The following is a 27,831-nucleotide window of genomic DNA, read 5'->3' on the forward strand; positions in this document are numbered from 1 at the left end:
GGATGATAACTAATGTGGGCAATTCCATGCAAAACTGTCACGTCCATAACACCAACACAATGCCATGGTATGTTATGATGTGAGTGATGATTACTTGAAATTTGAGCATTCACTCTTCTTGGTTGTAGAACTTACATGAAAAACTTTTCACAAAATCGTTTGAATCATACAAATACCATGGCATTTAGTTGCCGTTATGGACGTGACAGTATTGCGTGGAATTGTCAATGTAAACATTTGTTGGAGACCAAAATGACGGTAACTGAGTGTTTTCAGTAAGATTGGAATAAAGCCTGGGTGTCAGCCGAACTTAGCCCCGCCCACAACATTTGAGGTGAGGAAGTTTGGTCAGGATTTGTGGAGAAACTATAGACCTCTCCAGAATATATCCCGCCTCCTAACTTCCGTATCCATCCAACTTCCGGGCGTGGATTGTCTATGGGAAATAACATGGCGTTTTGAAAGATCGTACCTGTCAAACTCTGTAGGTGACAAAGTAGAAAAAGCTGCTGGGCAGATTGGCCTACACACTTCTGCCATCTAGTTTCCACTGGATTTTTTGATTTTCGGTGCCGTTTGAGTAGTATAGTCTATAGTATACTACTTAAACGGCACCGACAATCAAAAAATCCAGTGGAAACTAGATGGCAGAAGTGTGTAGGTCAATCTGCCCACCAGCTTTTTCAACTTCGCTACCTACAGATGTTTTACCGGTATGATATTTCGAAACGCCATGTTATTCCTCATAGACAATCCACGCCCGGAAGTTGGATGGATACGGAAGTTACGGAGGCGGGACTTATTCTGGAGAGGTCTATGCCCGAACCAGAGCTGTTTGGACCAATCAAATTTGGCTTTGTACGATGATGGACAGATGAGCAACAATGCCTCGTCTATCACGGCATCTGAGCAGGCTTAGGTTGATTTTGTTTGCAACAAAAACGCTGTGGCTAGAAGCTAGACAGATAGCTTCTACGACCCCGTTCACACATAGGAAAAATGCATGTATTTCCATGCAGTTTGGCCTTTCATTTACACAAAAACGAAGGTTTCACTTAAAACAATTAGTTCTGAAAACAAAGTGGATATGTGGAAAAACTCCGGTTTCACTTTGATCAAGGGAAAACAGAGCAGACAGCTAGTGGATGGTGAGGTGATGTTTGCTGTATGCGACAAAAATTATTTTAGCTTAGAAACCACTTCACATCACTTCAAGCAACTTTAAGGCATTTGTGGAGAAGAAGGATGGTTCGGGTATCCTTACTACAGCTCACGGTAAGCTATTTCGCTGCTCTGATTGGTTAGGTCTATCCATTTGATTGCAGAGGCATTTTCCCCACTGTATCGGTTGAGACACGCCCCATAATCATGTCCCAATGGACCAGTATCAGTCTCAAATTCTGACTAGAATTGATGTCAGGCTAACTGGAATATGGTATTACAATGGAATAGCATATAGCTATAACCTGGGGGCAAGCTTGCATAGTCAAAGTAAATTGCTACTTTGTTTTAGTCACTGACCAGGCTCAAAATATCATTACACTTGTGTGATACTGCGGAGAGGGTCCCTGCAGACAAACCAAAGTAGTTTTAACTTTGAAAGTGTACTTTGACGTAGCGAACGTGCCCCCAAGGCTATCATCATGCTATTTTATTATTTCACTCAAAACTACTCTGATTGACGTTGTTTTGATCCCCAACGAATGTTGGCATTCATTATCTTTGCTGTCTTTTACTAAAAACTACATGAGCGTTAGCTTGTTAGCATAAGCATTTAGCCCTATCAACAGGCCCCTAGTACACGTATAGTGAGTGTGCTGCGCTAATGCTAAGTCACAGGACTGTCTGCAGCACTAGTAGAGCCAATTACAACTGCTGCTGTTGGTGCTGCTGCGTCACTCATCGCGTTGCACACTGCCAGGTCATCAATCAGTGCCACAGCCCCATGGCCCTCACAACGGCACACTGACACACGGCCCATTAAAAATACATTAGGCTTCTCAGCATGCCTCTCACCCCCCAGCGGGTGAGTTTTAGGGGGGCTAGCATTGGTGGGTGGAGCATCATCATTCCTCCTTTCCCTATCGTCCTCGTGTGGCACCAGGGACTCTGATAGGAGCTAGGGGCGTATTTTTAAACACTGATGCCCCCAACGTCACCACGGCGCACCAACTTTAGCTCAACGTGTCAGCATGAGCACACACAGCTCGGGGACAAATCACACGAGGCGCTAAATCCCAATTAGTGCAGAAACACAGTGATGTGTCAAGTCTTATGGCACTGGCTCCGAAAAATAAAAATGGAAGTGTGGGCTGATGACACACAGCGCACAGCGTGGGTGGCGGTGCTCACGATGGTGATGGGGGCCGTGGCGACGTCATAGAATAAGCGATGGGAGTTTGAGAGCCACCTCTGACCTCGGCCGTGATTGTGTGGGTGGACCACAGGGACGACTCAGGCAAGCTTACTCACTCCAAACAAAAGAGTGCAAGGGAGAGAAAGCAGCAGAGCAGCACACTGCTCCTGAATGGGCCTCTTACTCACCTCACCACAATGAGCCCACACATTCCAACTTGGTGCAGCCCACCTGCAAATGCGGCCTGGGGGGAGCACAATGGATACACACACACACACACACATCTTGATCTGTGTGTTTAACACTGGGCCATGAGACATGTGCAATGTTTGGCGCTCTTATCAGTGATATTAAATTGAAATTGATCTGCCCCCTGTTTGTCCACTGTTATCAATTCACTGACCAAGCTTCTTGGCATATCACAAGAATTATCCCCGAAACAAAACAAAAATGTATGTACACATGGCTCTGCCGACAACATAAGTGATCCACTCATGGTAGATTACATATAGATTTACCTCAACCTGGGATCCGCCAGCAAATTACATTTTATGAGTTAAGACTGACTTCAGTTAATTTAATGACTTCAGTGTCATCTGATAAAAACCAAACCTGGCACAGCCTGGCAGACACAGGCGTTGGGTGGATGGCGGTGGGATGTAGGGCATCAAGCGGATGGATCCCCGTACACAGACAGAGCTTTCGGAGGGTTGACTGGGCACAAGCAGAGGTGACACGCTGATGCGAACCGGCAAACAAACTGACTAACTGTCAGACACACTGCTGCTCCACTGACAGCAGGAGTGGGCGACTACGCTGAGGACACTACGCTATCTGACAGGGGGAGAGAGAGACAGAGAGGGAGAGAGAGAGAGAGAGACAGAGAGCGAGCATCTCAAAAGCTGATGTGAGCTTATGTTAGGTACAAACACAGTCACACAAATGCCCACACACATCCACCCACACACAAACTATTAACACGATTCACAGCATAAAACACCCACACTAACGCTGTTTGCAAGGTTGAAGGAGCCTTAGGAGTTAGTGAGAGATGAAGTGAGTGGCAAAGTAATGCAAGCCACAATATTTAATGCCATTACCATCCCTGTCATTCTCATTTCCAGTCTTTGTGACCTAACTAAACACTCTCTTCCCAACTACAATGGCATGTTGCACTTCATAACCGTAGCTCATAACATCATAAGAAGACCCTATTGGGTTGAAAACTACTCTGCTGAACTTAATAACGTCAACAGCCATGTACTATAGTTTCTTAAAGGAAAAAGTTTTTTTTTTATATAGTGAGAGTCCAAACCAAAACCCAGTCCATTGTGATCTCTGTGTTTCCCTAGGTTAAGTAAAACCCACTCAGGGTCCAGGTATTGCCTTTCAGCGGTACAATCTCATAAAGGTGATTGCCGGTACATAATCAAGACTTTCTATTGTAAATGTAGAGACTCCTTGTAAATGTAGAGACAATTGCACTGATGGCTGTTTGCTAAGCCTGTCACAGTCATGTTCTGCTCACAAATGCCAAGCAATCCCCTGAAACTAGCCAGATGGTTTTCAAAAGCCTGAAATGTTTTCTGCGACACAACAGTGTTCCAAAAAAAAAAAGAAAGTCTGCATCTCAGACAGATTGACTACCCCGGCATAGCCCGAGGGAGCCCCGCAGAGGGAGCATGGCCCCTCGAGGGACGCCCGGCGATGCTGGAAAAGGTCACGGTTACCGCATCAAAGGCCGTCCCTCCAGGGAGGCTGTGGCTCCCGCCCCCGAGGCTGCACACAACAGCACGACCTCCGCACCGCTACCACTGCCGCTCACTGACAGCTCGCCTCCGCCGGTAAATCTCCTCATCCCACTCGTGTCATTATCACAGGCCTGATGTTTCCAGGGCAAACACTTCCACGCAGAGGAGGAAATCCTTTCATCGAGACGTGTAGTCTGTACGCAAGACGGTGCAGAGGCACACTGATAATAAATAATGTCAATGAAACATAGAAATAGGATAGGATGGATTCGGGAGAATGTGGAGAAAGACTTGACATTCTCCCCGTACGGCACAGTCAACAACATGGGTTTCGCTGCGCCCCTACAAGTGTCGGAGCAGCAGGGTAGTGTGTATTAATCACACCGGAATCAGAGGTGAGCGCTTCGGCTGACAGCTGCTGGAGCAGCCAGAGACAGAGGGATGATGAAATTAGTGGATAAAACGCAAGATGAAAGAGGAGAGGGGACGAGGTTTGTCCAAAATATCCTACCTGTTTTAGGCACATTCAGTATTACAGTCATTTGTACGGTGCTGCTGGTTATCGTTTATGGTTCAATAAATCAATGCTTGTTTGTGCAACACCCAGCAGGCCCCAACTGAGTTGGTGATGTCCCAACACTGTGGTCATACAGCCATTGCTGTTGTTGCTGTTCTTAATGCATTGCTATTTTGAGTAACCTGAGTAAAGTCCCCCAGGACTGTTGTATTGATTAAAAGCTGTTCAGTGAGTGTGGACTATGACTATTGATTGAACATTTGGTCTGGTCTGTGTACACTGCCACCTCCACACAGATACCATCGCTGTCATTACATCTCCTAGAAGCTAGCCATTACCAGGTGTGACAGGGCTGCATACCCTTGCAGTGACATATTGATTATTGAACATGATGTTAGAGGGAGATCCTGATGCTAGTGATGAGATCCGTTTAGCCACTTAGCCTTTAACCCGATAGAGGTTCAATGGCATTCACGTTTGAGGCCCCGATACACTCTGCTCAATGAGGTGCTTATCAGAGCACTAGATGCACTGGGCACTAGTCGGTCAGCATTATCAGTCTCTGCAGAGATGCTTAGCATATCGAATGAGCCCAGAGGGACTAACACAAAATCTACAGTATGTGAACAATTGAAGCCAGGCTCTATAGTCAAGATTTCCCCAAGCCCAAGAAAGCTACAGTTACGCTCAGTGTTCACATTAACTTGGAGCATTTCCCTTTGAAGTCATTTTATAGCAATGTGTTCAGAGAATATGTTAGCGGGATAAGGGTTTAACTGCATCTCTAGTGATGGGGTGATTTTAGGTCGCAGTTCTGACTCTGAGTGTTGTGTGGGGTGGAGCAGAGTGCGCCTCCAGTGATGCCGGCTCGGCGGTGTTGTTTATCAGCTGTTTTCAAAGCTCAGAAGAGTCCTCCCGCCCTGTGGGTGGAGAGGGTGGAGACCTTGGGGCTGGCAGAGGATCTAAAGCGCTGCTAAAACACTGCTTTGAGCCACAAAAGCCAAGACTCTCCCCGCCATACAGGCAACACACCCCCCCTCGCCTCTCTCCTCCAGCCAATCACCCTGCTCGCCAACGCCACTAACGACACAAAAAACAGCTCTTCACATCCACTTTTATCCAAGCCATAATGTGGAGATTGCTCCCTCATTTTTTGCCTCTTTCGGTGAATGATGTCTTCTCTTTTCCCCATTCCAAGTATTTAATATTCACTATAAAGTAAGCAGAGAGCTCCTTCTAACTTACTGCTCAAAGATGAGAGTTTCATAGAAAGCTCAGTTACATATGAAATTATGCTAATGCAACCTCTTCTCCAGATTTGTCGAGTGAACTAGCTTCCTGAATGTTATGATGGAATCCTCCTATCACAAATAAGGTGAGGCAGTGTGGGACATGGGCTTTCATCATCAGCAAGCATATCAGTAGCTCAGATACACTTAATCAAAGAGGCGTTCACACAAGTGTATTAATCCTTTAGAAAGATTAGAAAATAATTTTATTTTTCCTGTGTCCTACCAGACATTCAATAACAAGCAAGAAAAACACAAGCTCAATTTCAAAATGTCCCTTGAGCTAGGGAAAGCTATAAGGTTGCAATTAATTTGCATTCTTTTTGATATATTAAATAATAATTTCAAATTTCAAGGAACATCTTATGCAATGTGCAAATTGGATCGAAGTGATTTGGCAAGACCTGAACTTACTTCATCATGACAAAAGACTCCAATTTATACCTTGACACCAAAGGCATTTTCTAGCAGCAATTCAGGTGCTGTGTAATGCTTTTTAGTTTTCATTTGGCTCTTCTGCAGCACATGAATGAAATGTATGAATGGAAGGCAAATTGTGGAAATGAATGGAAGGCAAATTGTGGAATCATTAAATCATCACCAATTTCACCTTCAAATCTCTTTTTATTTTCTCCCTTTCAATATCTTACATGAAAAGTATTGATGGGTCCCGAAAATACACTGAGCCTATTTACAGTCTTGTCCTCAAAGTATACTCACACCATTGAACAGAAAAATAGCTAAAGTGCTAAAGTGATCCGTTCCTTAGGCAATGACCTCATCTGAACATGGTCAAGACTGTGTGCCGCCCAGCTTCCCACCATCCCTTGCAGTCTGTACACACTGCACGGGGTTGGGTCAACAAGAATGTCCCTTTCGAATAACACCTCCACATTCCTACTAACCTTTCTGCTGGCTGGTTTAGCTGAGCAGAACTAGGAAATATTTTTAGCGGCTGATGTAGCATGGAGATGGATGGGCCCAGAGGATGCTGGGTAAATGGAGACAAACAGCAGGGCAGGCCATGGCAGAGCATGACACAGCAGTGGAGCTCGACCGGCGTGGGAGCTGTCAGCAGCCATCCATCCTGGCATTTCCCAGCAGGCATCACACACACACACACACACACGCACACGCACACGCACACGCATACACACACACACACACACACACACACACACACACACACACACACACACATACACACATACACACACACACACACAATCTACTCTCTCCTGACACACTGTCATAGAGTTGCTCAAGACCTTGATAAGGTTGTAAACACTAAAAACACAATTTTTCATGTCAATATTCAGCTATAAAATGGAATGGTTTATAATTCTTGTCTTGGTGTTGGCCGAACATAATCTGGATGAAATTTAATTATTGAAAATGACATGTTATCAAGAATGCTTGGGCCCATAAAAACTGCAACGACACAAATCGGCAACACTTGTACTGGCATAACATGATCATATACAGGCTCCATGGAGAAGTAAGGCACTTCTAGAGTTTTTAAACATTAGAGGCATTTAAACATCATCTGTTCATTGAAAAGAAACATGCACCCCTCATCTCAATCTACATCGAACTGCTAGGCCACCGAACAACCAGACATAACACAGTATCAAGGCCATTGCCATAACAAATAACGGTCTTAAAGAGCCACTGAGGTCTCCCATCGAGCCTCCCTGATCCAGTGGCCCTGCTCTGAAGGAGTAATGAACCTTATGAGTTGATAATCCAGCGGTAAGAACAGCTTCTGAGTAATCATTGTGCAGGGCTGTTGTGGGATTGTAAACCCACAGGGAAGATTTGCACAGATTCGCTAGCTTTATGAATGATTAATATCACATGTTTATGGATCACATGTGTTTGAAAAAAGGGGGGAAAGTGTCATTTTCAAAGCCCACAGGCCTTTGTCAGCAACATTAATAAATGTAGCCAATCATCCGTGGTCCCAGGACTGCTTCTGGCTTGGAGGATATTGCAAACTGAAACTTATGTGTGGTTTATTGTCTCTTCTTGTCTTTGAGACAATTGTGTCTGTTCTTGGACACACTTTTAACAGCACCCCCAACCATATGAGATCAACTTGTTTATGAAACAATATTAGAGAAAAACAGCTATTGAAACATTCTGTAGTCTTATGGTTAAATAATCCGCTGTAATTTTGAGAGGTTTTGAAATTCTGTTTGTCTGTTCCTTTCCCAATCACTTTTAAGCATTAAATAAAATAAATGTAATTTAAATACAAAATAAGAAAATAAGCTATAATACAACAAGCAACGCTGCTTAGCTGTGGCTACATGGCTCTGAGGGGTGTGCCCTGAATCCACCCCTGAGCTTTGACTTCCTGCCGCCAGTCTGAAACCACAAACAGGAATCACCAGCTCACTGGAGGATGGTTCATTCTCTCATTAGGTAACCACAGTCTCGTCTGCCACCGCAAGACTTGACTGAACAAGTCTTTAGACTGTATGGGACGCACCAAGACCACAAGGACGCAAAAGAATAAAAATGAATAAACAGCTTTTAAAAAGAGCTGGTCTGTAAAATGTTCCTCTATTGAATGATGAATCTTTCATTTTCATTTATTGCTGTGATATTTCTTTGCAGCTTCATTCTTAAGGAAGTAATCTGAAAAAATAAACCCTTGGTGTGCACGTCCTTCATGGCTAGAAAGTAATGCATTCACTGTGCTGAAGTAAGAGAGCTTTGAATTGTCAATGTCTAGCACAAGGTTTTCAATATATGTAAAAATGGCTTCTTTTACTTGTCTCATATTGTTTTTGAAAATTACATTACTTTTGAAAATTACATTATATTCATGTTATATGATGAGAATCAGAATATAAAGATGACAATATTTACATTAAAACAGTCCATTTCATACCACAGCGCACCTGTAAATAGACACTGAAGTCACACATGCTGATCTCCAGGGCAATGTAGCTATGAGTTGTTCTCTGTTTATGACTAGGTTGAACGCTATGTTCTGGACAGGAACAAGCCTCTCTTGAAAGCCCAGGAATTCCGCAGTGGGATAGCTATGTTGATGTCAAACTATGCAACACACACATACACATTCACACAAACACTGTCAGATGAACAAAAGACTGCAAAGAGCCAAGCGCTAACTTTCCAGTGTTGATCTGTGTAGTCGATTTATCACACTAGCTCATGGCCACTCACAATCATCCACTGGTGGGATAAGTGCAGGAAAGTGCGTAATTCACACACATGCTTGAGGCTAATTTTACTCCCTGACTTGGACTTCTGTCACACGGACAATGGCAGGAACGGTAGCACACGAGGAAGGATGTGAGGAAGGGTACATGTGCATTGTGCATGGCTTCCTTCATCACTGAGAATGCAAGAGCAGAGGAATACAGATGGTATAGGCAGAGAAAGAGAGAGAGAAAGAGTTTTTTTCAGAGTGGCGGTGGGGTTTAAAAATGTTTATTGATGGACTAACAAAAGAGAAAAAAGAGAGGGAAAAAAACTGAGATAGATTTAGAAGGGGAAATGTATTGCCTTTAACTTATACTCAGAAATGAGTGCCTGTTATTAGGTATGAAAAAGGCACAATAGAGGCTTCATTGAAGTGTGTGACATGGACCTAGTCAGTGGCATCTTTGTTTCAGCCAGCCACCATCACTGATATTGAGTATACTCAGTCAGGACCACGAGCATTACCGCCCAGCACTTATTCACTTCTTGGCCACTGCCATGATGCTTTGAAGCATCATCAGCTGTACCAGACTGGGTGCATTTGCTGGGGACATGACTCATCATAAATATACTCATTCAGCACAGACAGGAGCGTAGACCTGGGCCATCATCTGCTAGGAATTGAGTTGTTGTTTGGGCCTCAGGGTGGTTACGTTTGAATGAGGCTCCCCATGTGCCTGAGACTACTTTCTTTCTAACTCAAAAATAAGAGCGGGACGACACGTCTAGACAGTGTGTGTCTCTGAGTCTCTCTGTGGTAAACAAAGATGTACCACATGTGTACATCTCTGACAGTCACAAAAACATCCTACAGCAACAACATCAATTTGTCCCATCCTTTTCCGAGGTTTGTTTCCTAATTTGAATCTGAGGTATGTTGGCTGCCAGCCTTTGGAAAGGCAGACACATTGAAGTGGTCTCGTTTTGACATTACGAAGACAAGCAAGGAAAGGAACACACTAAGAGAGAAAAGTGAGGAGAGAAAGAGTCCAGGAGAACACTATCCTTGTTTGAACTTCCCTCAAAATAATCCAGACTCGTTCACGCAGCTGAGAACGGCAGCCATTTTGGGTCTTTCCCCCCTCTTTTTGTGATGAGGAAATAGCGCCTCAGAGCTGTTTGGTCCTCATTAGTTCCATCATAGCTGGGTCTGGTGAGTGTTTAGTCAGCAGCTATTTATCAGCAGCGTGCCTGAAATGCTTCAGGATCCTAAGGAGCCTCTTAACAGCAGACTGAACATATTGCACAGAAGTTCTGCCTTTTTAACATGCATATGTAAAAAATGTAAAATCAGGTTTCTATGCCAAGTATACTGGCGTATACAAGGAATTTAGTCTCTGCATTTATCCCATCTTGAATTTCTCCTTTGGGATTAATAAAGTATCTATCTATCTATCTATCTATCTATCTATCTATCTATCTATCTATCTATCCGTGAATTAGTGACACAGTGAACACACAGTGAGGTGAAGCACACACTAACCCGGAGCAGTGAGCTGCCTTGCTACAGCGGCTGCCGCCTGTCATCATATCTCATCTTACATGGAGACTGTCCTTAGAACTTTGGCAGCAAAACAAACAAACGTCCTCAGCAGGAGCAGCAGCAGCACAGTAGCACAGGGACAATTTTGATGAGGATGATTCATATAACATTTCTTTGATTGACTCATGGTGATGATTCTTGATGATTCATATGGGGATCAATAAAGTATCTCTCTATCTATCTATATAACATTTCTTTGATTGACTCATGGTGATGAATCGTGATAATGACGTTTATGATCATGAAATTTGAAATGAAAGTTATTGAAGTAGATTAGCTTTAAGCTGATACACATTGCTAAACGATTTTTTGTAAGGAATAGCCTACATGCTGCTGCAACGTAGCCACTGCAAATATGAACAGGTAACACATGGTGCTGTTGCACTGGGGAGGTAGAACAGGAGGTACACAGAGCCATGACCCAGCTGTGGCAGATTCAGACAGGTGATGCTGGGGAGCTGAGTGAAAGTGAGAACATTTAGTAGCCTGGTACAGTTACTCAACACATACCTTGTACAAGGTTTCATTACTGAACCATAACTAGACATTTCCCTGTGTGTTGTACAGTGAGAGCTATGGATGAAAATGCAATATAAAACATAAATCATTGCTGTTATACTTTTTTTGTCTTTATACTGACATTCACATCTATATTGCCTCACAGCCACCATATAACAAAAAAGTGCCCTTGTGCAAAGTCAGTAACAATGGGAAACAACTCTTTTTTTGTGTAAAGAATGTCTGCAACATCATATTTTAAAGAGACAAATGTCACAGTCTTCTGCTGTTATCAGAGTGTGGGGACAGACTAGAGTCACAGAAGCACACTTCCTCTGCTATCTTCAAGGGGCTCCTCTCTTCAGACTGCATTCCTCTATAATAGGATTTATGCTTTTATGTTTTTTAAGTATTTAACCCTGAGCTGGCAGCATGCACAAATTGCATTGATCTGGAGTATATAGAGTGGTAGTGCCAGTCTATTTTTAGGTCCCAGCCTCAAGTCAGTGTTTGATGTTTAACACACTGCTTTTGTTGTCTTTAATCTCACCAGTAAACGGTGGTCTTGAGAGTCAACTGAGTGGTCAACATTTACCTGCCCTTCTGCTGTAAAATGAGCAAGAGTGACCGGCTATGGACCCTCCACTAACATCAAAGTGGTCTGTTGTGTGCAGAACAAAGCCTGGCTCAGACGTATGAAGTGGTTCCTGTCTTTGCACAGGCCCTGTGTTCTTAAGGGGCTTTGCCAAGGATTAGAGTCAAATCCACGGCATCCATCAAACGCCCCCAACAGATGCTTATTGGAGAAATAATGAAGCAATCAACGCTAGCGTTCAGTGCTCTAATTACAGCGCGCGCTAGCCCAGGTCACCTGGGACGGCGAGTGTTGCAATGTGGGCAGGTCCTGGACGAGGGGCGGAGTGTACGGGCAGGTGGGGGGTGGGGATGTTTAACAGGCTACCGCCAACAGATGTTTCATTTTCACCAAGACGGGGTAGTGCCGGCCAGGTCGCACCATCAGTCACTGGTGAATAAATGAATGAGTAAATAGCACAGGCAAGAGAGAGAGGAGACAGAGAGGAGAGAGAGAGAAAGAGAGAGAGAGAGAGAGAGAAAGAGAAAGAGAGAGAGAGAGAGAGAGAGAGAGAGAGAGAGAGAGAGAGAGAGCAAGAGCGGAGTGCAGTGCATCACTAGCTGCGGTGACACGTGAGCCTCGACTCGTCCGGCATCATGAGTAATCACGCTGCCACTCAGGGCGCTTTATGAATATGGATGACCGCCGAGGACAGGCTTTGATAGCCACACAGCATGCTGGAGTCATTACTGGGAGGTTGGGTTGCGTTGTGTCCACATGGTACGAGTGGGATCAAGCCTACCGACACGATTAAAAGCTAACAAAACATAGTGTCAGTACGAGACGATCAGTGCAACCATTTGACCAATTAACAGTGCAAGACATATAGTGAAACAGATTGCAGTTCTATTTCACCATGTATTACATTCAATACCCAAAAGCTTGTATAAGTCTCAGTGGGACTGGTTAGTGGTCAGTGGGATGTTGTCGAAATATGCAAAGACAAGGTATGGGTGATTTTTCACAGAAAGAGTGTGGAAAGTAGATGAGATGCTTGGGTGTGAGGTTTTGGCTACGATTTAACTTCCTTTAGAAGGCCCTGAAAGTATATAATAGCATAGTGATTTAAGGGTCTAGAACCTGAACGGTGCGTGGATTAGAGTCTGTGACAAAATGAGAGGGAGGGAAGTAAAAAACATCCAATAAAAAAGTCTGCGAGACAGAATGAATATCAATGGCATTTCCCTCTGTTTATGACTGGGGCAGTTAAATGCCAAACACCTTACCCTGGGGAAAGTCAAGAATGGGAGGGTGACAGGAACAGAATTAGCAAGTTCTATGCTCTCTCTCTCTCCTCTACTGTCTTGCTCAATTTCATCCTTTTCAACACCACAATGGGGTGGTGGAATGATCAGCAGGGGCTATTATTAGCGGAAGAGAGAAAGATGGGCAGATTCCAAGGGGAGAAGGGAGAGGAGGAGAGAGGGGAAGAGAGCATTGAGCCAAGCCACGCTAACATTGATTCAGGGGTTGCTGTGGTGACAGCTTCCTGAGGATATGACTACAGCATGGTAAAGCACAGCAGAGCTATGAGAGAGACAGCCAGAACACAGGGAGTGACTCACTACACACACACACACACACACACACACACACACACACACACACACACACACACACACACACACACACACACACACACACACACACACACACACACACACACACACACACACACAGATATTAATGTACCTTACACCTCTGTTTCATAAACATTCAAACTTGTCCTACAGACTTTCATTTCGACATCATTTACTGTGTCATTCAGTAAGACAAACATTTTTGCTGTCCATCCCAGAAATAGATGGCTCATAAATCAACAGCATCTGCGCTGATTTTACTGGCTTGGAAAGAGCCTGTCCTGTAACCGCTTTTGGCCAATTTGCATGCCTCTCAGTGAATAAGCCCCAAAAATGCCTAGTCATCTCTTTCCAGTTTGGCTTGTACGGAGAGAAAAGCTTAGCTGAGTGAATAGGGCGATTTCATTTACCTCCGGCTGTTGTCCAAAATACCATATATTATGTAGCACGGACACCTGGGCAATCTTGGCCAGGATCTATACTAGACCGGCAGGAGTGAGGAAATCATTCTCTCAAACACCAAGATTCATAACTCAACCTGCACCAGGTGACATTGATGAAGGTACCAATGAGGGGGGGTTGTGCTGAAAGCACCTGTAGCTGCCTTCATCTGAACAACACGGGGTGAAACTACCTCAAGGATGTGCACTGTTGTTAAACAGCTCAATCATCACCTTTCTCTGAGAGGCTGGGTCAAACCAGCTGGGTCAAATCCATTTTTCAAGCATCCTCATTTCATCTCATCATAATGTGAAATGAGAAGCAGCCACAGCGCCATATCAGTTGCAGTTGATATTATGCATGCAGAGAGACTCAGCTGTCTTCATTCAACCGTATGGTGTGACAGCACTTGTGTATGAAAGATGGCACGGCAGTGGGGATCACCGCTGGTGTTGAGCAATGCATATGAGCAGGCTAGCTCTGAATGGGGTGTCTAACTGTGACAAAAGACATTATAGAAATTCATAAGGGACGATACAAAATCTATACTAGTCAGTTCAGAGACACTCTGAAAGGCTGAGGTACACTAATACTCCAGGCTCGTGACATGTTGGGGTGTCATAACGTGGACTACAAATTTAATGCTGAGGGAAAGTGTGTTTTCTCATGGCAGCTATGTGAATCTATCATCTTTTCATTCCAAGATTCAGGATGTACCAACTGAATTGTTGTCTGTTCCCACAAGCCTGTCACTATTCTTTGCTGCGTTTGATTTTGTCCACTCCTGGTTTCTCTAAAAGCAATCTGTCACCGTCTCCATGGTGATGTGGCTGGTGGAAACACCCCCACCACACACACACACACACACACTAACAAACAAACAAACAAAAACACAAGTGCACAAAAGTACAAACCCAGAGTTACAGCACTGCTCCACAGAGTGTTCTCTTTCCTACTTTTTCTTGCTCCATGTGGGAGCTTTATTCATTAGTGTCAGCAGCCCTGTGTATGGGAATTAATTTGCCAGCCCGACGCCTCTCTCCATCTTATTCAAAATTAATGTCGTCTCAGATTACCCGACAGCTCTACCCTATCCCCGAGGGGGCTGGGATCTCTCCAGGCAAGTAGTGTGAGGTAGGAAAGAGACATACAAAGGGAGAGCGCATAGGAAAGTAGAGAAAGTGTGGCAGAGGAAAATCACAGACGCCGCTCCTCTAATTGGCATATATGCATGACAAAACTGCAACACTTAACACCTCTGATATTAACATGCAGAAGTTGAACACGCCTGCACCACCGGGAGATGAGACAGGCAGCGTGCTAAAGGCAGCTAATTGTGTGATTAAGGTGTGAGCTGTCTCGCCACGTTTTTTTTTAAAAAGCACAAGGAGAGATGTGCATGACTTGCACCGAGGCGTCGGACGCCCAGAAGCGTTTTTTTGAATTGAAATGGAGGGGCTTTCATCTTTTTGTCGGGCTCCCTCGCCTCACCTGGAGTCAACCCTGCAGTGACAGTCCGTCTGGCTGGCCGCCGGGGCCACTTGGGTAATGGCAGCGCGTCGCGGGCAGGCAAATCAATCAGATAATCGCACAGCCATGAAATGAGTCGAGAGTAGCGCACAGAAAGAAAGGGCAAGGAAGGAAAGAAAGAAAGAAAGAAAGAAAGAAAGAAAGAGACAGGTATGAGAGAGAGAGAGAGAGACACTACATGTGTGTGAGAAAGAGAAAGAGAGAAAAAAAGAGAGAGAGAGAAGTACAACACCTGAGAAGAGTGCAGCTATGCACTGAGGGAAAGCAGTCAGTTTGCTGGCCATAAAGACAGCAAGACAGTAGGTGAGATACAAGACCACTGGAACTGTTGTAGTGTTAGGATGTGTCAAGACCTATTATTCAAGAGACTGAAATACCTATTCTAATGTGTGGACAACAGGGCCCTTAAATGGAGAAGACTCTTGTGTGACATCAAGACGTAAACAAGTACATTTACAAATCAGTTTGAAAAGAACATAAAATAGGCTGTTAAGAGTAATATGTTATTGTGCCATTAGGGAATGGCCTGTATGAAGAGAGAGGAAAAGTAGAGCAGTCCTAGGAATCGTTACTAACCAAGAAGAGGAGAATACCAAGACAACATCCATCATGGTATGAGGACTATCGAGAGAGAAAACTCTACTTCAGTTCTCATCAGAGATGCTTTCATTTTTCAATATAAGTCACATCAGGAAGTGCCAAACATGTTTCCAATGTGCAATACATCATCATAGTCATCACTATTGGGATAGTGAGGTTATAGCTGATGCACACAACTGGTGGAAGCTTCAGACCATCATGCCTCCTTGAAATCCACCAAATAACAATCTGAGTTGTAATTCCTTTAGGTCCCTTAGTATCCCAAATCCCTTTGAATTAACATTCCACAGAGAATGTTTCTGGTATCCCCTATGGACTTGGTGTTGGACTAGTCTTTTACTTTTTGAGGGATTCTGCCTCTGAACTTTTACATTTTCTTCCTTTTGTCTAGCCCGAGGGCAGTCTGTGTGAACCAAGGCTCCTCTGGATGGAAGGAAGGAAGCGTAAGATTTTCCTCTTGATTCAGATTTAGAACTGTATGGCCTGGTTGTCAAACAGATAAAAGAATGAGTGGCAGCTTTTGTTGGACTCAATCTTTGCTGTCTTTTTGTGTGCTGAATGTTTCTACTGGTTGATATCTGGCTTTGAATCTTTTTGATGACAAATATCTTCTGTCCCGCTACTACATAAGTTTGGTACAGGCAGAAAAATGGTAAGACTTAGCAAACCTAACACATATATTCAGCCAAGATCATGGCAAAGCAAAGACCATCCAACACCAAACTGTCTGAATAGCTTCTTCTGTGCAACCCACAACAGCTCCCTGAAAAAAACAAAGCCTGCAGGGATCAAACATTGCTTTCATAATATAGAGAGCTAAAGCTGGACTTAAAGTCAAGCACAAGTGTCGCAAGATGTGGATAATAACCTTGACTCCCCATTCAAAGTGTGCCTTTCTCATCTTTTCTCTCTCTAGAGAACCCGGCATCTTTTGCAACTGCCCTCAACCCCTATGGCAGCCATCCCCCTTCAGCTCCTCTGCAGGAACATAATTAAGTTTGAGCCGTAAATCACTTGCCACATCACCTGAATGGAAGATGTGGTTATGTAATAATAACATTATTGTATCAGGGGTTAGGCAACAATAATGGCGTCAAATCCCAAACATGAGGTCCTGTTCTCTGTGCTGCTGCCGCTTCCTGGACCACGTCCACTTATACACTGGAACGACTGGGTTCCCTTCTGACTAATTCCTCTTGTTCTTAAAGAGATGAGGTGGGATTTGACAGTATGAAACAAAGGGACCAAGCACACAGCCTGGCCTTAAGACAAACCTTGGTTACGCAAGCCAGGCATGAGCTGTGAAACTGCAAGTAGGTTGCAGTGAAGGTAACTACACAAATAGGCTGTCCACCCCCACCACTGGCACAATACCACCTCACCCATTCAAAAGAGTGTGACGTGATGGAAGTGGCAAACTAAGGTCACACAACTGTCTTGTCTGTGTTGGGTCAGTTGCCATGGAAACTATCTATGACTAGGTGTTCATTCAGGTTTTTTTGATGTTATAAAAATCTGTGTCGATGAAAAAGCCAAAGGCACTACTAGAAAGGATGGCTGACAACCTAGATTAAATTTAGTTTGAGATTCACCTCCTTCTGTGCATGCATAAGTGTGCGGTGACATGCAAAGCTTCTGTGTTATAGATCAAGAGTCCTGCCTTGTTAAGTCATTACTGATCCTCCCAGGCCTTCCACGTCTTTCTTGCATCTTGTTCCGCTCAATTACAGAGCCCTAATAAAGAGATGGCACCTGCCAGGAACAAGAAGACCCCCACCCTATGACCATCTCTCCCAGCCACATCCCCGAGCAAAGACCCCCACCCTACCCTCACCTTCTCCCCCAGTCACATGACACAGAGGGAAGGTCGAGCCAGGAGCATGGGGGTGGACTGCACCCCCCATCGCCCTCTGTTACCCTAACCCGACTGGCTAATCCTATTAGACTATTGCATCTCAAAAAGTGCTGATTGATCTAAAGCAAAGGCTCCAACCACCCACAACCACTTTGCGTGTTATTTTTTTACCCTCAAATCTGTTGTTTCCTCTTATTACAGTGCATGAAAATGCACTGTTCTGTTATCCAAAGTCTTCTTCTTCTTCTTCTTCTTCTTCTTCTTCTTATTCTTCCCACCAAATTTCTGTGTCTAATTCAGCTTCAACGTAGAAACTTTGTTCAAACTTTGTAACGTAGGTCTTGAAAAGGAGACTTGAGGAATGTATTTTTCACTTTTGTAAACTTTATACTTTTTGAGATATTAATAAAAAACAAGCTTATTTTTCCCCATAGACTTTGTATGGGGACTATGACATCATAATGGGCTAATTAACTTGATTTGCACCTGTATCAACTTCCAGCTGCTCAACTAGGTCCCTTCAAAAAGCTAGTTAAACTGATTGCACCTGTATCAACTGCTTTCTGCTCAATAAGGCCAACTCTCTCTGTGTATCTCCATTCTACAAGGATATAAGGCACATTCCATCCAACTTTCTATCCATTCATCCTCTTCAAATCATTCACTCATCTACCCATTAAACTATCCCATCAACATCCATTAAACAATCTGCCTATCAACATCCATTAAACTTTCTGTCTATCAACATCCATTACACTATCTATATTTAATTTTTAAACTATATACTCTGTCTCAGGCTTTAAACATACAATCTGGCTCTACAGATCCTGTTCAACTATTTCCTCTGCCCACAACTGTTTCAAAATAAATGTCCTCACTACAATAATTCACTATTAAATAATTTAACTATTTAAACTACTCAACTATTTAACTGTTCAGCCATTTCAACTGTCAGTTGTTATCAACTATGACTTCTGCCAACTGTTATCAAATAAAAGTTTGTTTTGCATTTTATGTTAATATACAGTATGTTTATATTTTCATGCACTGGTAATTTCCTCGAAATTACATTTTCTAGTTATTCTTCCCACCAAATTTCTGCGTATAATTCAGCTTCAACCGTTTAATGTAGAAACTTCGTTCAAACTTTGTAACTTGAAAAGGAGACTTGAGGAATATATTTTTCACTTTTGTAAACTTTATACTTTTTGAGATATTAATAAAAAACAAGCCTATTTTTCCCCATAGACTTTGTATGGGGACTATGACATCATAATGAGCTAATTAACTTGATTTGCACCTGTATCAACTTCCAGCTGCTCAACTAGGTCCCATCAAAAAGCTAGTTAAACTGATTGCACCTGTATCAACTGCTTTCTGCTCAATTAGGCCAACTCTCTCTGTGTATCTCTATTCTACAAGGATATAAGGCACATTCCATCCAACTTTCTATCCATTCATCCTCTTCAAACCATTAACTCATCTACCCATTAAACTATCGCATCAACATCCATTAAACAATCTGCCTATCAACATCCATTCAACTTTCTGTCTATCAACATCCATTACACTATCTATATTTAACTTTTAAACTATATACTCTGTCTCAGGCTTTAAACATACAATCTGGCTCTACAGATCCTGTTCAACAATTTCCTCTGCCCACAACTGTTTCAAAATAAATGTCCTCACTACAATAATTCACTATTAAATAATGTAACTATTTAAACTACTCAACTATTTAACTGTTCAGCCATTTCAACTGTCAGTTGTTATCAACTATGACTTCTGCCAACTGTTATCAAATAAAAGTTTGTTTTGCATTTTATGTTAATATACAGTATGTTTATATTTTCATGCACTGGTAATTTCCTTGAAATTACATTTTCTAGTTTTGATTTAGAGATTTTAGTCCAAAACACACAAGGATTACAGGAAATTAATAGAATACAGAATATCCAAAAAGCTTCTCGACATCAGCAAGAGGACCTGCTTCCATATTTTAACCAGCATTTGTCAGACCAAAGCTTTTATTAGCGCATAAGTTGAGTTCAACAGATGGAATTTCCCACATATTTTGAGTAGAGATGTCCACACACAAGTCAGTGATTATGTTTCAGGTTTATCAGTAATTTTCCTCAGAATATTAAAAATATTGCCTATTCTCCGACACTTGAATAAGTGGTAATTTTCATTTCTTCACAGTTCACAACCCATTCCATTAGACCGATATGAAAAATGATTAAATTTCAAGGGCACTTGATTTATTCCAGAATATCAATTATCTTTGAAAGCATTATAGTATTCAACACTGACAGAAACAAAAGACATTAATGATCATCCGGCCAAATCAATTGCCGCATACAAAGCTTGAAGGCATCAAAATACTTAGTTATGGTCAGAGTTAAATCCACATGGGCTAATATTTCATAATAGACTGTGAGCTGAATTCAACATAAATGACATGTATTACTCTAATGGCTCTTCTGGTAAGGGGAGAGGACAATGAATAGTATATGTGAGAGGTGGGGGGTGAGAGGAGGGCTGGGGGGTTTCTCGTCAGGAGGCAGGATTGAGAGAGAGCAGGGTGGCATGGCTGCAGAAGAGGAATTCCAGGAATTCCCCCAGTAAACGCTTCATGCTTGAGCAGCGCTGGCCATACCCATACGGCCGGCCCTTATCTCCCCGCGCGGTCATCGGCACCTCTAATCACGCCAATGACTGCTTATCCGCTCACACTGTTCACATACCCCTCGGTGGCTTTCCCCACAAACAGCAGGATACCTGTGTGAGTGTGTGTGTTTGTGTGTGTGTGTGTGTGTGTGTGTGTGTGTGTTTGTGTGATTTTTACAGCACGTTCACAACTACCTCCACCTCCACCACACACAGGCACATTTTGCCACACACAAACAAGTGGAATAGGCATTCTAAAGAGACCATCAAACAAACCAGACTGAAGCTCTGCCGCTCTCCTGTGGGACACAGTTGGAACCGAAAGGACCAGAAACGGCTGCAGCTGACAGTCAGTGCCCAGTACAGTACGAGGGCTCTAGACACAAAGCGTCCAACAACCGCTGCATAGAACATCTGAAGCCATGGAGCAGACCTCCGGCAACTGGGTGCATTGGTAACACTGTTAGGCATTCACAATGAACAGGAAATAGGAAAAATACCCCTCAAATCTGTCTTCCTTTCTGGTAGCATTACAGCGTGTTTATTCGAGGGGCTGTTCTCACCACTTCTGCAGTTGGAGGTGTTATCGCCCTCCAGATTACATGCTGCTCAGCCATGCTCCTTACAGGAATGCCGAATTCCTCATACCATCCAGTACCACTCACTGCTCAGGCCAGGGGAGCAGGCCTGATGGGGAAATGTTGTTTACTGAGCCCCAATCAGCGTTCCTACAGATTCACAGTTTTATAGTCAGTAGGAAAAGCCCCTCTCAGAGCCCCACCCATTTATACTGATAGGGAAAGCCCATTGTCCCACATTTTCCATGAACATTCCTGATAAGGTTGTCATAGGATCTTTTCCGGAGATTGTTTTCATCACTGGAAGGCAGAGATTTCCAGATGCCTTTTTGTTTTGCTTGTTTGAAAGGCGCATAAGATGTCTAATTTCTGTGTTTTTGTACTTCCTGATAAGACCAGGGAATACACTGGTTGTGGTCACCATGACAATTCATTCTATGTTGACTGTGGTGACTAATGCTTTGAGGGCAAAAGACTGTGACAAAGGGCAGACTATATGTCTTCCTTAGGGTCTGTCTCCTATCACACACACACAATACGTTCCGAGGGAAGGGTGAAGACTGGAGCCTGCACAGCCATAAGTCATGAAGAGGGAATGGTTAGTGTCCTCCATGTGCCACTCAAACATTTAGCTCTCCACAAATCTGAACCACATGAAAGAATTCCAGGACAGGCGGCCGACAGCATCACGGCACAGGTGGATGGTTTTTCCAGAGCTTTCTGCGGAGCGCACCAGCACCTCTTTAAAGGAAGTATTTCATTTGTGGCCCGAGAGAAATAAGCTATCCCATCCCAATTTTCTCTGACACCACCCTGTCGGGGCTATCCACAGGAAGCTAAACCCTCAAATCCCACATGGTTAGTGAAGCTTACCTAAACGGGTCCCTCAGGAAAAGAGCTATTAGGAGGAGGACTGACATGTGTAGTCACAGGTTATTACACAGCATGGGCTGTTTTGAGGAGGGGGCTAGTGAGAGGTTTGCAATGCCCTTTGACCCCAGTGTATCAAGTGCTCCTCTCACATCTTCAATCCTCAGCGCCCTCCTTCCATGACATGTTAAGTCAACCGACTCTGAGGAGGCTGTCAGCTACAGATGTCCCCCCTTGACCCACACCAGAACAGCACTCCCCCAACCCTGCCAGTGGGTTATATAGACTAGTGGAGGAACTGTGCAACAAAAGTGCATTGAGGAGGAAGCACTGTGTGGCATTCCACTGACAATGGACCCAGTCTAAGATCGCTTTTTTATGAACAAACACGTTCAAGTGTCCACTGCATTAATCAAGAGAAGTTTTGTTTTTTCAAAAGAACCCTTTCTAAACCCATTTCTGGAGTTTTCATTTTTAACTCTAAACTAAATGATATTTCGTTTGTAGGAAAAGTGGATTCTATTTTGATCTTGTATGTCAACATTTTGTTTTTAATTTCAGAGAAAATGTATAAAATGTCTATATTTCATAAAAGCCTTCAATAATGATACATAAATTAAACTATACCATAAAAAAAATATATATAAGTGAGTGTGAAAGTTGGCACATGGCACAACGAAAACCTTGGGCATGATCTGGCATCAAAATGTCATCTAATCCAGGACAACAACAATGCTATTGAGAATAGCATATCAAGTTAGGTATAGCCTACCATAGGTTTAACTAATTCTGAAAAAGGCAAATGACATTGAACATACATATTCCATCAAACTTTGTGGTTGGATGATTAGCTATAATCCAATTATGTTAGGCCTAAATAACTTTACATGAAAATAACTCCAGAGGTCAGTGTTGCAAAATAACATTTGGCCAACGATAACTACAAACTGATCAACAAAACGACAAAGAACGGTATTACCACGATTCCGACTCTGCCCCCTGGGCGGGCCACACAAGTCCGATGGTCAGTCGACATTCCGTGAAAGGTCAGTATCTCATTCTTTTCCATTTCTCTTTCTCTATCTCTATCTCTCTCAGAGGGGGGAAACGAGAGTCGTATGAGTCAATCGATACATCACATTCAAACCACACTGATAAACTATAACTTTAGTTGATGCTGCATAACCCACCGCCCCGTCATTTCAAAAGCGTTATAGAAAGCATAATTGTTGAAATCTCAAAGGATACCTTAACAATTACTTTTCAATCCGAACACGATTCTCTCACATCGCCTACAAACCCGGCTCCTAAACGAATAGGCGAGATGTTCCCACGAGACTATTCATTGATAGCAAGGCGACGACCCATACTGCAATATTAGACAGAAAGTGTGTTCTTAATAACAATGCGATAACGATTTGTGCTTAAACACACGTAAGCGGAATACACTGATTTTTTTTTTTATTAAGCATGGTCCCCAAGTGCGCAGTGTTAAACCTGGTAACGAAAACGATCTTACATCTCCACAATATCCGGGGGGAAAAATCTATCCAACGAAAGCAGTTTATGTCAACCAAGAAGGCGGCAGGTGAATGCGACCACTTACCTATCCACAGAGAAACTCCGTTACTTCACGGATCCGCGCGTATGGATTCCAGGAAGGCGCTGTGTCACCATTCGAAGTCACATAGGCAATGTGAATGTGCACATGTTGCCTGCTCGGTATCACGGCGTCACATGAGTGCTGTGGTCAGTGCGCTGTTGTACTGTTGTTCCCCCCTGTACAGCTCCAAGCTCAGCGCTCCCCCCTGGGGAGTCACTCAGTAATTCAAGTCAAACACAATGGGGGAGAGAGAGGGAGGGGATTAACTGGTGGTAGGGGCAAGAGGAGGGGGCCAATCCTACACCACCCGGAGAACCCGGGACTACCGACCCCACCGGCTGTAAGGGTTGGTTATTCGCCAGGATAACCACGCAGAAGCGGCAACAGGCGCGTAGAGAAGGCAGTCATTCTAATGACCGGAAGCCAAGAATTCTTAGGTAAAGACCACTGCGTTCTTTTTGGTCACTCTTGTACTACAAGACTTTAGTGGAGGCAGTACGACCACGGAATTTTAATGAGGACATATTGCTGCAACAGCAGGCATGCCTCTTTTTTGGAGCTCGTTGAGATTAGAAGCTTGGTTTACAAGAGCTCCTGCGGATTAGCATTAATTGTCCTGTTAAGAAAACTGGCCGGCCTGAAGGTCAGTAAATGAAAGGAGATAACTGATCTCAGACATGACAGTCATTTATAATTTCATAAAGTCCAATGTGGATTTGTTCTCTCAATCAGTTATATTCCATTGTGACTGGACAGTAAGCCTTTTTTATATTAATTTTCTTACTTAGAAACATAAACACAGTTACACAGACACAAAACAACTCTTGCCTGACATGAGGTAATCAGAGTATGAAAACAAAACCCAACTGCAAAAAGTTGCTGCAGTGTGTTCTCAAATGTGTATGGCGGTATTGTCAAGTACTTGCTTGTCAGTTTCTGTTGGGCCTACATGCCCAAACTCCAAACAAGCCAAGTAGTCCAGGCCTAAAATATTCATAGTCATCGACATGCACCCTCTTCTCCTAATTCTATTTCCGCAGAAACACAATGGCATTGTGGAATGTTTTGAGCAGAAGGGATTCCCATTAACTGTGCTGTTGCCATTATTTATCTTATGGACAGTGTGGATGATGAGAGCAAAGGCTTATCTTTGCAACCAGAGACACAGCTGGAGTGGTGGTAGTGCAATAGCATGGGGGTTGGGATGTTGTCTGTGGGGGGAGGAGAACAATAGTTAAGAATGCTTTATATCCATCAAAACTGGGGATAGATGGGGATATCATTGGGATATTCAGCAAAGGTATTTGGCATTTACATGCCATTCATTTTCAGTGGTATGTGGCAGCCGCATGGCATGACAGGATTTTGCCAGTAATGGCAGGCCTTTGGAGTGAAGATGAGACAGCACCTTAGTTCATCCTTGGGGGAGACAGTGATAAGGGATTGTTTGGACTGTAGGATGAGGGTGTGGGTATGGGGTGAACCATATTAATAAAATGGCACCATCTGGATGGGGCTGTTTCATAGCATTTCCGATTTATCCCCTCATACCCCCTGCAAACACTGCTACGTCAATCTGTCTTCTGTCTTATTGCATTTTTCCTCCATCCCGAATCATCCACCCAAACTACCCACCACTGCAAACAAAGGAAAAGATCCTGCTCCCGTAATCCACAATCCACAAGCATTCAAACATCGGTTTAACCCCCCCCCCCCCCCCCAAGTCTGGGGAGGATGCAGTGGCTGCCGACAGGCTTAGTCCTCACAGGGTTAAACCACTTAGGTCTCCATATGGGCTTCAGTTCGCTGCCCCCCTTTTGTGCCCTTCTCTAACCAGACCAGCGTGGCAGGGCATGCTGCCAAAGGTCAGCCGTCCACACCATCAGTCGCCAAACTACTATGGCACCTGGTCAGGTCAGATGGATTAACACATGCAGGGAAACACTGGCTTAAACTGACAGAGGGGTCAATACATTTTTAAGACAGCTTTTCCATGAATGTGCATATACAGTACATTCCAGATGAGAAGGCTTAAGAAGGCTAAAGTCCCACAGTACACTATATAGCACCTGGTCCACCACCACACGTGGACAGATACTCGAGCTTCAAACATATCAGCAGCTGGAGAGCTCTATGGTTGCCAAGAGCAAGATGGTGCTTCTCAAATGAGCTTAGCCACCATATATCACCAGAGAGGCTATTGAAATGCATGGCACGATCCTGGGAGACATTTGGCAGCGTTTGTCTAGGTGCTACCGTTTATTATTGGGCGGCTATGTGCTGCTAGCAATTCTAGGCGTGGAGTGTGGCATACGGAAGTTTCAGGGGAATTTTCACAGGCAGCAGCAGATAAGCCAGAGTTTCAGACATGCTCTTCACAAACCTCAGATAGGTCAATGAATTATGTTTTTCCTTTTGGCCATTTTCTAGGGAACTTTAAAATACCTTGTAACCATAATTGTCAAATGGCATCTGGTGAAGTCTTCTTTGCACATCCCCATTACTGTTACCTGGGTTATTTCTGTGAAAAAGAATCTACTATAACGAAAAACAGCTATGTGCTAGTCATCAACCTGGGGGCTCTTTCAGTGTCGTTATATTAATAGGAATAGATCTCCTTTACTATGGCAAGCTAAGAGAAGGAAACTGGAGGACCTACATGAGGAGGAAAGCATCTCATCCACTTGAGAACTCAAACACATCCCCGGCCACCCTCCCTAAAAGAAAGAACAGGACAAATATAGATTTTATCCACCACTGAGATGACGGGTATGGCCAAATCAGACTCATAATGGGGTTTAAACAGAAATGGCAAATTGCTTATATGAAGCCTTGGCAGTTGGGGCAGAGGGCTGCTGCGGTTGCCATGAGAAACCAAGCTGGCACCAACAGAGGCAGAGGTTGTGTCCTGATGGCTTTAATATCTGAAGCATGACAGACTGGGTCACACGGGCCAATTTTAAACACCTTTGACAAATATAATTACCGCAGCTGGGTGCTTGGCTAAAATGCTGGTCTCACAACACTCTGTCCACAGGTTTCAGATGTTGATGGGAGCTGAGAGGTAGAATAGGAGTTGTTTGACAAGGACGTGGAGAGCACTGAAACACAGTTTTGGTCTGTGGATTTGAAACATTTTTCATTTCGTTACTAATAATGAGGCAAACAATGTGATTAAGATACATGTCTGGGATGGTCATTCTAACAATATATAACCACACTCAGTATGACGAGCCAGGAAGACATCCAGTGCTACATTATTGTAATTTCATGGTCCAGCCATAATCACAATGTTTATTGAACAAACAAATGTCATACACAAAGTAAATTATATGTTTTATTAAAGCTGCTAGACCAAAGAACAAAATGTACTTCCGTAATTCAAGAGGTGTATAGTACACTCTAGTGGCCAGAAGAGAAATTGAGACCAGAGGAACATTTGACAGTGCCTGGTTTTTAGAATCAGAGCCGCATAGCATATAGAGAGAGTTTGGCCAACTCCGCCATGTTGGATACGACTCAACAGCATAACCCTATGGGGCGAAAATGCTATGTTGACATAAATAGCTTATTTTCACCATTATAACAGGCATATACATGTTGTCATCAATGTTTGTCAATATGTAAAAGGCCCTTACAGATATATTGGTATTCAACATGGCACCCATTCGATTCCCTAGTTGGCCAAACTCTCTATTTAAACGGCTCTGTTTAGAATGATTGCATGCTGCCCTCTGCTGCCCGCAAACATTATGTGCATGCATTTGTAGGTGCACAGAATTTTTTTTTTTTTTCTATGTATAATGTTACTAAAATACATGTAATAACTGCAGTGTAGTAAGTAATGAAAAGTGATAAGATGCAAAACAAATCACTTCAAGAACTCTCAGACTTACAAAAACTCAATAAATACATGCTTTAAAAAAAATAAAACAAGAACTCAGACTGTGAGCCTCTGGTCTGATGAAACCAATTTAAAGCATTGTGTCTGGACAAAACAAAGCACTAGCCTATACTCGTCTTCTGCCCAATATCACCACAACGGTGAAACAGTGGCAGCATCATACTGTGTTTTTCAGTGGCAGGGTAGAGTAGAGTGTTAAGAATTCTTGCATTTTTCTTGGATATCTGTGGAGAAAACCTGCTCCAGAGTGCGTAGGTCCTCAGAGTGGGCCAAAGGTTCACCTTCATGTGGCAAAGAGACATAAATGAACTGCATTTATATGGCGCCTATCTACTCCTCCAAGCACTTAAAACACCTCATATTCAGCCATTC

At 43.4% G+C, this 27,831-nt stretch overlaps 1 protein-coding gene across 1 annotated transcript in view; it reads right to left on the bottom strand.

Annotated features, from left to right (window-relative positions):
- tmem108 (transmembrane protein 108) overlaps positions 1-23,798 on the bottom strand; it is a 45,931-nt gene extending 22,133 nt beyond the window's left edge. The window contains exon 1 of the mRNA XM_076290956.1: positions 23,559-23,798. The gene's annotated coding sequence lies outside the window, so the exon portion shown is untranslated. The remainder of the gene's footprint in view (positions 1-23,558) is intronic.
- Positions 23,799-27,831: the final 4,033 nt, after the last annotated feature.

The sequence above is a fragment of the Alosa pseudoharengus genome, unplaced genomic scaffold (genome assembly GCF_046254945.1).
Source record: "Alosa pseudoharengus isolate Yale_2024_CS ecotype anadromous, Long Island Sound unplaced genomic scaffold, YU_APseudo_1.1 YU_APseudo_1.1_scf_18, whole genome shotgun sequence".
Lineage (NCBI taxonomy): Eukaryota > Metazoa > Chordata > Actinopteri > Clupeiformes > Clupeidae > Alosa > Alosa pseudoharengus.